General features: G+C 63.5%; 1 pseudogene; it reads right to left on the reverse strand.

Annotated features, from left to right (window-relative positions):
- Nucleotides 1-5,240: 5,240 nt before the first annotated feature.
- Nucleotides 5,241-10,734, reverse strand: part of LOC112549097 — a 7,246-nt pseudogene continuing 1,752 nt past the window's right edge.

A 10,734-nucleotide genomic window follows, 5' to 3' on the forward strand; every position in this document is an offset into this window, starting at 1 on the left:
CCAGGCTGATGGGTGCTGGGCACAGTAGGACACAAGGGAGCAAGGTGCTAGGTGACCCCAGTCCCATATATAGGGGAAAGGAGATTGTAGCCATCCGCTACCCCTGCGGGCACCCGTTACCTGCATGCACCAGGCTGGGTGCTGCCCCGGCCCCTCTCTGGGGCAGGAAAGGGAAAGGAAGGGTAATAGCATGGAGACCTGGGTGCTAGGCAGTGCTGAGGGGGGAGCAGGCCCCAGCTCTGTGCCCCCCCTCTCCCTCTGGCGTGGCTGTCCCCAGCTCTTCCACCGCCCGGAGCTGGTCTTTGGGTGGGTGGGGACGAAGCCAGCCCCCCTCGCTCTGCTGTTTCCCATTCACACCAGCTGGCCCCTCTGCTCCAGAGGAGTTTAAGAGCCAGGAAGAATTTTAAATGCATTGAACTTTGCCCCTTCCTTGCCTGCAGAAGGGAAGCGAGTCCTTGAGCTGCCCCCAGCCCAGGGGAGGGGGGCGGATGGGGGAGGGGGCAGCCGGGCAGCAAGGAAAGCGTGTGTACAGCCCCAGCCTGGGTGTGAGGGGGGATGCCCAACTTCTTTGGCCTTAGGGGGAGGAAGGCAGAGTAGGGAGGGGGTCAGCTGCTCAGTCCAGACCACAGCGGAGTCTCCCAGGGAAGGGACATGGCCTTCAGGGTCTCCAGCGTCCTTTTGCCCTGCCCTGCGGTGTCTTCCCCAATCCAGCAGCAGGAGAGGAAAGGGCTGTGGGTCAGGGACGAGGGGGCGGCTGCTCCTCCCTGCAGATACCTGTAAACCAGCCTCGGACCACTTCACCCGGGCCCAGAGCAGGGCATGCTCCCCCGTGCCCCCAGCCACGCAGCTGCAGCTCTCCTGCCCACAGGGCCCCGGCTCCCCTCTGGAGCTGGCTCAAGCATCTGCCCAGCATCGCCTGCTGGGTCCCCATTTGGCCAAGCAGGTGCCTTCCCTCCTGACAGTCCCCCCATCAGGGACGGGCTCAGGGGCCTGGGGGCACATGGGGCAAGAGGACAGTGCTTTTTGGAGAAGGCAGGCAGGGTGGGAGCTGCCCCGACATTGCTGCCCGGGCACTGCCATCCGGGCTGCCAGCTGCAGAGAGGCAGGGGCAGCCCCTCTCAGGTGGCAGGCGCCCTCCCCTCCCGGCTGGCAGCTGTCAGGGAGTCACTGCATTTCCAATTACCAGTCCCTTCCCTCTGGCGCACGCCGAGGCCTTCACACTCAGCCGCGCTATCGATTAGACGCTGCTTTCCCTTCCCGCCGGGGCCGGGAGCCGAGGCGGTTCCAGCTCCTCTCGCCCGGCCGGCTGGAGCGCCCGAGCCGACTGCCCCCCCGCCCGTCTGGCTCCCCCATGCCCACAAGGATTGATGGGTGAATTTAGGATGCCGCTCAGCTGGAACTGACGTGCGTTCTGGGACCGTGCACGCGGAGAGGCTTGTTACCCAGGCTGCTGTCAGGGCGCCGGGCCCAGCGGCTGTCAGAGCAGCGTTCCTGGGTGTGTGTGTGGAAGGGGAGCCAGGCCAGGGCAGGGGGCAGCCTGGCAGTCCCCCGGGCACAGCCCACAGTCCCCCGTCTCGCCCAGTCTGTGCCCCATAGCAGACAGAGCGACTGTGTGTGCGTGTGTGTCAGTGTACATGCAGCACACGTTGGTATGGTTGCATGCGGATGTGAAGTGGTGTGTGTGTGCGTGTGTAAGCATGTGCACATGTAGCACAGGGGTTGGCAAAGTTGCATGGGGACACGCAGGCCTGCATGGGTAGCACTGGCAGTGGGGGGGGGTGTGTGTGTGTGTGTGTGTGTGTGCGCGCACATGCAGTTCTGCCCTCTTCCTCCAGCACCTCAGTCCGCTGCCCACCCCCTGATGAGCCCTTCATGGCTAGATCTGGCCTCCCTTAGTGCCAGGACCTTCTGTGTATGTGTGTGCGCGCGTGTGGGGAGGCGCATGTGTGTGGTTGCATATATGTACATGCATGTGTATGTGTGGCTGCGTGTGCGTGCGTGTGTCTGTGTGGGGGGGTGCATGTGGGTGTATATCTGCGTGGGTACATGTGTGTAAGAGTAGGTGCTTGTGTGTGTATATGTGCATGTGTGTGGGTATGTGTATGTATGTGCAATGGGGCATCCCTGCCCTGAGATCGAGGGGAGCCTGGGCAGCGCGGGCCGCAGCGGACTTCCCCTCCCCTTGTTGCTGGCAGGTTACGGGTTCCTGGCAGCCCCTGCTCCAGCCTCCTGCTCGATGGGGCTGGAATTATTACAGTGTAATTAAAAACGCAATTAAGCGCTGCCACTTAGCAGAAAAGTCGTACAGTTTGGGGATAATTATCTGACAATATAACAAGTTGCACAACATTAATCAGGCGCTGATCTGCTCCAGCAGCTGTGCATCCCGCTCCGGCCCGCGCGCCTAATAGCCTCGTTTAGGAGACAGCCATAAATCAGGCTCTTACTAGGGCCCTGGCGCGGCGTGCGCTGCCCATTGGCACAGCCGTGTCCCAGCCCTGCCTCTGCCCAGTTTTTCCCTTGGGAAGGAGTGGAGTGTATCCCTCTGGGATCTGCTAAAACCAGCACTGGGCTCATGGAAATAAAGTGATGCCCCTCTGTCGCTTTGCCCTCGGCTTAGGGATGGGAGTGATGGAGACTTCAAGAAGGCAGGGAGTTGCTCCCTGCTGAGATAAAGGGGCACAGGGCTGTGCCAGGCGTTACCAGGGGCCTCCTCTGGGCAAGCCTGATGGGCACTGTAGCACAGCCCACCACTGACTCCTGCTAGCCTCAGGCGTGTGTAAGACAAGCCATGTGGCACTAGCATGTGCCCCTGCAACCCGCATGCCATAACCCAGGGGTCCCACAGCATCCCACACCAGCCTCCTTCTTCCAGCCAGTGGAGACGATGCGCTGCCCACCCCGGCTCACCTCTGCCACCCACCTCACACTGCACTTGACACCCAGCCCCAGGGAAGCCCCTGCCAGGATTGAACCCCAGCCATGTCAGGCACTGGCTCCCAGCACCAAGGCGATGGAGCTGTCCAGACGTGTCTCTGCTGGCGGCTGGGTGATTCATGGCCTGTGGCGGTGTGCGGGCGAGCTGGGAGGCTGGTGCGAGGCGGGCGGCGCGACGGCCCCGGAGATAATTTGTGAACTCGGTGCTTCCCCATGCGGAGTCCATAAAGAGCTGGATGAGGCGTGGAGGCTGGGCCACGGGGCAGGAAAGGGGTTTGCTTTCTGCTGTTTGATAGCTGCAGGGGAGGCGTGTTGCTGCCCAGTTTGATGCCAAGGTCCAGGGGGCCAGCTCTCAACCCCCTCATCTCAGCGCGACTCCCAGCTCCGGGGCAGGGGCTGCAACACAGACACTGCAAGCCACTGGGTTTGGGCAGAGAGGCCTCCCCCACTGCCTGCCCCAGGCCTGTGGGCTCCCGGGAAGGAGCCTGTGTGCCCAGGGGTTGCCCAGCACTTCATGGCACCCCACACTTTCCTGGGGACCATCATTGCACCCCGGGGCAAAACTGGGCCCTCACCACTGCCTGGCTGGGCAGGACCCCCAAAGTCCTCTGGCTCCCTCCACACTCCAGCTGTGGGCTGCCCATAGCCAGCCTGCGGGCTCAGCGCCTACCTATCACCCCGTCCCCCTCTCTCCACCCGCCGAGCACCCCAGGCCAACCTGCTTCTGCCCTGCACACTCCCGGCCCCTTCCAGGGTGGGTTACATTGGAATCAGTCTCTCCCGGTCCCTGTCTGGGGTGGCAGGGGGGTGCTATCAGGGGGCTCCGGCCATCTCTGCAGCAGGACAGCTGCTATTGCAATGCCCATGGGGTCTCTCCTGTGACGTCCAAGAGGTTTCATGGGGGGGATCCATCCTGTCTGTGCCAACCCATGCTCTGGCCAGTGCATGAGCAGCGCTCAGCACTGGGGGGGCCAGGTTGGCCAAGGGGAAGGCCATCGCTGGCCACGTCCCGCTCTGCTCAGGGGTGTAGCAGTCAGTGCCGGGGGAGCCAGGGAAGCCATCTGGGCTCCAGCAATGGGGGCTCCACTGGCCAGGCCCCAAGGCGGGAGACGCCCTCCCATCCCCGTGGCCATCAGGGACTCGTTACCGTGCCGGGAAGGGGCCGAGGCGATCGCGCCCTCACCGGGAGCAATGGGCTGCAGACTGAACAGGCTTGGAAAGACATCAATTAGCCAGCGGATTAATGAGTATTTATGGCTTGTATTTGCCTGCGTTAATGAAGTCCTCGCGTTGCAATAACATCAGGGCTGGAGTGGGCCCCCCCACGCACACCCCTCCGCTCCCCCCACTCCCGCCGTTGCCATGGCAGCGTCCAGGAGACACCACTTGTGCTGCTTCCACGTCTCCTTAAAGGGCCACGGGCCTGGGCCGGCATCCTCCCCTACGGGGGGGCATTTGTGAGGAGGGGCTGGGGGAGCTGGTGTGCATCAGGCTGGCGTGCGCCTCTCCCCGCACTCTTCCGCCAGGGAGCCGGGCACATCTCCTTTGCTGGATGGGGGGCAGGTTTTGCAGGGCTGGCCCAGCGTCTGCCCCCTTTCCCAGGGCATCATGCCCAGCACATGTAGCCCTGCCCTGGCAGTGCCCCAGTCCTGACAGCATTGGCCTCTCAGGGGCACCCCCAGCACCTTAGGGGCTGTGCAGCGTTCCCTGGCTGGGGGGGCGTTGCTTTGAGTCACCCCCCACTAACCCACCCCATCACTGCTGAGGCTCTGCATGGAGGCACATGCAGGACAACCCCCCGTCCCCATTCCTCTGCTGTTCCTCCTCCCTCTCCCCAGCCCCCCGCCCCTTCCTTTCAAGCATCGCTCCCCCCCCACCCCTGCAGCCGGGGTTCCCATTACGGCTCTGGCTTCCAAGAGCCGGAGATGAAAGGCAGAGATTGTCTCTTTTGTTCGGCGCAGTCCTCGCCCCGCTCTCAGGCCCGAGAGAGGGAACCCGCCAGAAAGGAAACCAGAGGCTTAGCACATTCATTTCTCCCCTAATTTGCCAGTTCTGCCATGAAATCCCATTACAAAGGGCTTAGCGGCTGCGTGGAGGGGAAGGTCACCCCTGGGGGCCCGGGAGATTTACTTGGCAGAAAGGTGCTAGAAAAGAGCAACCCACGCTCCTCCAGCCGGAGACCCTCCCCTGCCTGGCCCGCCACCCCCAGACACAGGCATTAACCCGGGATTAGGTGTCACACACACTCCCCTGGCAGGGTCCCCCCGAGCCTGCCTTGGTGGGGTGGGGGTCTGAGCCCAGACTCAGCCCTCTCCGGAGCTCCCTGGGGGCAGTCCTCCTGGCCCTCCCATGCCCGGGGTCCCCCCCTGGCCGCACCTGCTCCGTGGCTACTGCGCAGAGCACCAGCCACCCGCTGCCAGGGCTCTGCAGGGCCCAGCCAACACCACAGCATGGGAACACCTCTGGACCGGCACAGCCTTTTCCATCCCAGCCTCACAAGAGCCACAGAGAGAGTGGGGTGCTGTGGGCATGTGATGCATATTTGTGTCTGGAAGATGGGGGTGGAGGGTGGCTGGAGTCCGTGCCTCCGGCCCCACCCCGGTCGCTGCCGATTCCCACTGCAACAATCCAGGCTGCAGCATTTGCCGGGGGAAGTGATGCAGCAGAGCTAAGCGCCAGGCTGAATTTGGGGGCTGGGACCCCTGGGCTCTTGTCGAGCGGCAGGGAGTTCCCCAGCCTTGCCCCAGCACTACAGCACCCCGTGCTGGCTGCGCAGGCCACTGTGCGAGTGGGGTAGAGCAGGCCTGGGGGCGTTTGGATGGAGGCTGAGGGCACCGGAGCTGATCCCATGGAGCTGGGACATGGCTGGGCAGAGGGTGAGGGACGGGGCCCAGTGCCCATGTGACAGCAGATGGGCAGCTCTATTCTGCACCAGCGGGGCTGCTCCAGGGGTACGGCTTTGCCCCCCACTGCAGTGCATGCACAGCCAGGCCCGTGTGGGGCTCAGGGATGCAGCACCTTGGCTTCATCTGTATCCAGTGGAGTAGGCACAGACCCTGGCATGGGTTTGCTGCGGCTTCCTAGGCCCCCCACAGCTCTGAGGAGAAAAGGCTGGCACTGATGCTGCCATCTTGGTGCGGGCATCCCTGGCCCCTCACAGGGAAGGCAAATTCCTCCAAGTGCTTCTGCCTTAGCACTGACTTAGCCTTTCTGTGCATGCTCCACAGGTCCCTGACAGGTCCTTTCGCCGCAAGGTTGTGGCCTGAGATCCACACCTGGGGGGAGTGAGCAGGGGAGGGGGGTTAGAAACCTGGCTGCCGTCAGGCATCCTGGGGCTGGATGGGCAGGCAGGGCTGCCACTGCCCAAGCAATGCAACAGCAACCTTGCCTCCTCCGAGGTGCGTCGCGGGGCAGAAGCCAAGACCACCCCCTGCTTCGCTCGGCCCTGAGGGCCGCTGGACCTCATGCTCCAGCCAAGGAAACTGGATGGAAATCAAACCTCAAGCAAAGGTTATGTCCAGGCTGGGCCAGAAAGGACGAGGCTGAGTAATGACTCTCCCTTAATGACTCTCCAGCTTGTCACAGCAGCTGAGCCAGCTGCGACCCAGCTAAAGCCCATCCCTGTGACTCCCCTTGGGTTTGTCACCGAGATCGATGGAGCAGGAAGGTAGCCGGACAGACAGCCGACAAGCCTGCAGTGTGTCTGGGAGGGGGGACTCGTGGAGACCCCCACCCTCCTGAACGGACCAGTTCAGGGAGCAAGCTGGGAGTTACTGAGCACCCAGCACCGTCCCTGGCCCGGGACAGCTCTGAGCTTCTAGCTAAAGAGGCAACTAAAATCTGGATCTACAGCGCCGCCTTGGATCTATGTAGAGTTGCAAAATGTCATGTTCTCAGAGGCAAAGTGAGTCCCAAGTCTCACACGTGTCACCGAGGATGGTCCCGGGCACTAGCCACAGGGCGGACTGGGCTCCCTGTTGGCATAGATCAGCTCAGTGCCACTACCTGCAGCAGCGACAGGGATTTTACACCTGCCGAGGAGCGGATCCCACGGGTATAAGCTACAGCGGTTGCAATTGCTTCAGCCGCAAGCTGCAGCACCACTGCCCCTGCCTGCTGCTGGCCTGGCACGGATGGAGCCTGGTCAGCTAATGCCCTGCAGGGAGGGCCAGCCACGCCTGAGCGGGACAGATCCACTCACCCATTGCCTTCGTCTCAACCTGCTAAGCAAGGCACAGAGATCTTGGCCACGAAAGCACATCCCATCACCTTTCTACTCGGCCTGGGATCTGGCCTATGAGGCTGACGGGCCTGAATGGGGTGCCCCAGGCAGGGCAGGAAACAGCTCTGTGCCACAGGGCAGGGCGCTGGGTGTGTTGCGTGTTGGGGGGCACGCCACTGAGCAGACCCAGGACCTGCCAGAGACCCACTGGACTGGGTCATATAAACACGGCCAGAAGTGTGGGTCTCCCCCGAGAGCTCACGGATGGGCTGGGGGTACTCAGGCGAGGTGCAGGCATGTGCACGGGTGCATGTGAGGGTGGAGGGGATCAGGCCAGCGTGCAAGGCTGCCAGGCAGGCATACATGTGTGTGCATGACCACGCACAAGAGAGCACTCCCAGACACCCGGCGGGGGGGAGGTGTTGCCCCCCTGGCTGCGGGCTGGGCTGTCTGCGCGGACCCCTGAGCCCTCCTTTGTCTCCGCTGGGAGGTGATTAGCGGGAGGCGGGGGAGAGCTGGGGGGGAGACTGAATGAGCCCCAGGCACAGAAAGGCGGCTTGGCGTTCCTCACCCATTCAGAGCAGTGAAAGGAGCAGGGACGTGCCCGGCTAGGAAGCCCGCCCAGACGCAGAGCCGCCCGCCGGGGCTGGGGTGAGGCCCTCGCAGGCCACTCGACCGTGTTTGCAAATACTGGAGGCCACTTGCGGCTGGGGCTGGTGGGAAGCCTGCAGGCTCTGGGCTCTTCCCAGTGGCCCCCTGGCAGCCGCATTTCGGCAGCCAAGTGAGCAAAGGCCGGTTTTGTGCTGCAGCTCTGCCGGCCGCGAGGCTCCTTGCTGGCCGCCGCACCGAGGCAGCCACGGGGGAGGCTGGCCATCCAGACTTTGTGGGCGCTATCCACTTTGCAGGCACTACTGGACCCTGCCCTGTGCATCCCCAGACACCTGCACCCCGGGCAGGGCTCTAGCACGGCGGTGGGGCCGTGGCGCCACGTCTCCCCACCAGCCGTGGCACGGTGGCAGGCTGGGCTGCAAAGGGGCTTTGTTCCCGCGAGCGGGTCCGGGGACCTCCGCGGGGGGGCGGCCCGCCTCTGTCTCGGCAGCCAGGGGAGCGGGGTGCTCCGTGCAGGAATGTCCCCGCTGAATGCGCCCGGCCCCGTGCCTGACAAGCCTGAAATCGAGCTGTCAGTTCCCGTCTGGACAGCCCTTCACCCTCATTCGCTCTGCCTTGTTAGTCTCCCCTCCGCATTCATCTAACACAAACAAACCACTTAACCCGCCGGCTCTCCCACTCCCCCAGCCGGAGGGTGCAGGCCTGGGGGGGGAGAGCGCTGCGCTGGTGCCCTGCGACAAGGGCCCAGGGGGATGCCCGTGCATCGCTGTCTGGCAGCGTGAGCTCCAAGGCTGGCTGGACGCTGCCCACCTTGGAGCTGGCGGCGATGGTGGCATTGGTGGCCACGGCTCCCTGCCCACTCCCTTTCCCGGGGAAGCCCCTGGGGAGTGCCCCCAAGCCTGATGGTGAAACCTATGCCCCTTTTGTTACACCAGCCCTTTGGTCTCCCCCCTACCCCGGCCACCGTGACACCAGCCGCCCCTATCCCTGCTGCGAGACCCACCGCAGTCCCTCCCATATCTGCGTCCCCCCCCGAGCCGTGCCCAGCTCTGGCTGCTAATGAAAGAGCAAGTGTACAAAATTTTCTTTGACACAATTAAAAAGCCCGGGGTCCCGGCCTTCTCAGCTTGCTGCAGTGTGTTAAATTAATGTAGCAGAAAAAATCATTATGCAGGGACACAGATGGAAGTGGCCAAGCAGAAAATGCGATGTGCAGCCGCAGAAAGCCCCCTGTTACCCGTGTAAACATGGAGGAAGGGGACAGGCTCGGAGGCCTAGGGGCGCGGAGGTAGTCACGGGCTGCCCCGGGCCGGCCCCAGCCGGGGCTGCTCCAAGCCCTGTCTCAGGGCTTCCTTCTGCCTTCCTTGCCCGGGGGTCGTAGGGGCGACGGGGGATGCAGAGGAGGGGGCGGCAGGACCCTCACAGGCGTGACAGCCCGGCGCTGAACTCTGCCCTGCCCCACCGCGGCCCGCCGGGACCTGATGCTCTTGCGCGGTGACAGGAGGAGATTAATGAGACACCCAGGCTTGTCTGAGTCAAACAAACGAGCGTGTTTGCCGTGCAGAGCGCCCGGGCTTCGGGCTAATGGAGCCAATCAGCCCCAGGCACCTGCTTAACCAGGGTGCCAGGCCTGCCAGTGCCGCCTGGCGGGGTTGAGCCGGGCCCACGCAAGCTCCGGTGGGCGCCATTAGCATGTCATTATGCACAGGCACGGACGGGGGTAACCGCGCAGAAAACGGCCCTGGCCACGTGATGCTGGGAACGGAGCGTGGGGACCCGGGGGCAGCGGGCGTGGGGCTGCCTCCGCCAGTCAGGGACGTACCGCCCTGTGCCCATGTGCACAGGCATGTGCAGGTGCTCAGGACCCTGGTGGGCATGGGTGCTGGCACGAGCAAAAGGTCCCATGGGTGTGCGTGCACAAACGCACCCACACACACACATTTATCCCCGCTGCAGCTGCACAGCCACACACACAGCAAGGCTTCACAGGTGGGCATGTCAGCACACACACACAGCTGTGCACATCTGTTCCCACTGCAGCTGGGCACACGTGTGCAATAGCAAACATGCACAGACATACACAGGCAGCAGCAAGGCTGCACGGATACGGGTGTGTGCACACACACACACACACACACACAGAGGTAAGTGTGCACAGTGGTATACACGCCCCCACATGCTGAGGGCAGCAGGGGTGCAGCGAGTCCTGCATCCCCTGGCAGACAGCTGCACCCATTAGCCCCCCGCTGCCCTCATACACGGTGCCTGTTGGTGCCTCTCTGCGGGCAGCCGAGGCATCTGCTTGCCGTGCAAAGGCTCCTAGGGGTGGGCACTGCCGAGCCAGGGCCTTCCCCACCTGCTTGGAGCAAAACCCACCGCTATTGCTAGAGCCCACGAGCGCCCCAGCTGGACACCCCCCATCCTCGCCTCACCTGGGGACCACGACCTCCTCGGACAAACCTCAGGTCCTGGGCAGTTGCTGGGCACGTAGGAGTCCGGCTGTCTGTCCATCCAGCCCCAGCCACGCTCTGTCTGCTTGTCACGGGGGTCCAGGCAGTGCCCCTCGTCGTGGGCTCTGGGCTGTCTCCAGGGTGGGTGTAAGGACAGTGGCTAAATAATGTGGGAAGCTGAATATTTAGTGGCTTCCCGAAGACAGACAGACAGACAGACGGACACACACGGCAGCCCCACCCTGCTATTCATCCACATGCTTCACCCCATCTCCTTCCTCCCTCCCCTTCACCTGCCTGCCCTACCATTCCTCCCCTGCAAGGGCTGGTGGTGCCTCCAGCTGGGGCAGAGCCCCCCACACCCGGCCGGGGCAGGGGGGTGGCAATGGCAGGAGGGATCTCTGGGACATAATGGAGCTGTGGGCTCTGTCTCCCAGCCCGACCTTTCTGCCCGGCCGCCCCAGCGATGTACAGGGGCCTCTTTCTTCCTCTGCCCCCGCCTCCCCCCAGCTCTGA

The sequence above is a fragment of the Alligator sinensis genome, unplaced genomic scaffold (genome assembly GCF_000455745.1).
Source record: "Alligator sinensis unplaced genomic scaffold, ASM45574v1 scaffold301_2, whole genome shotgun sequence".
Classification (NCBI taxonomy): Eukaryota; Metazoa; Chordata; order Crocodylia; family Alligatoridae; genus Alligator; species Alligator sinensis.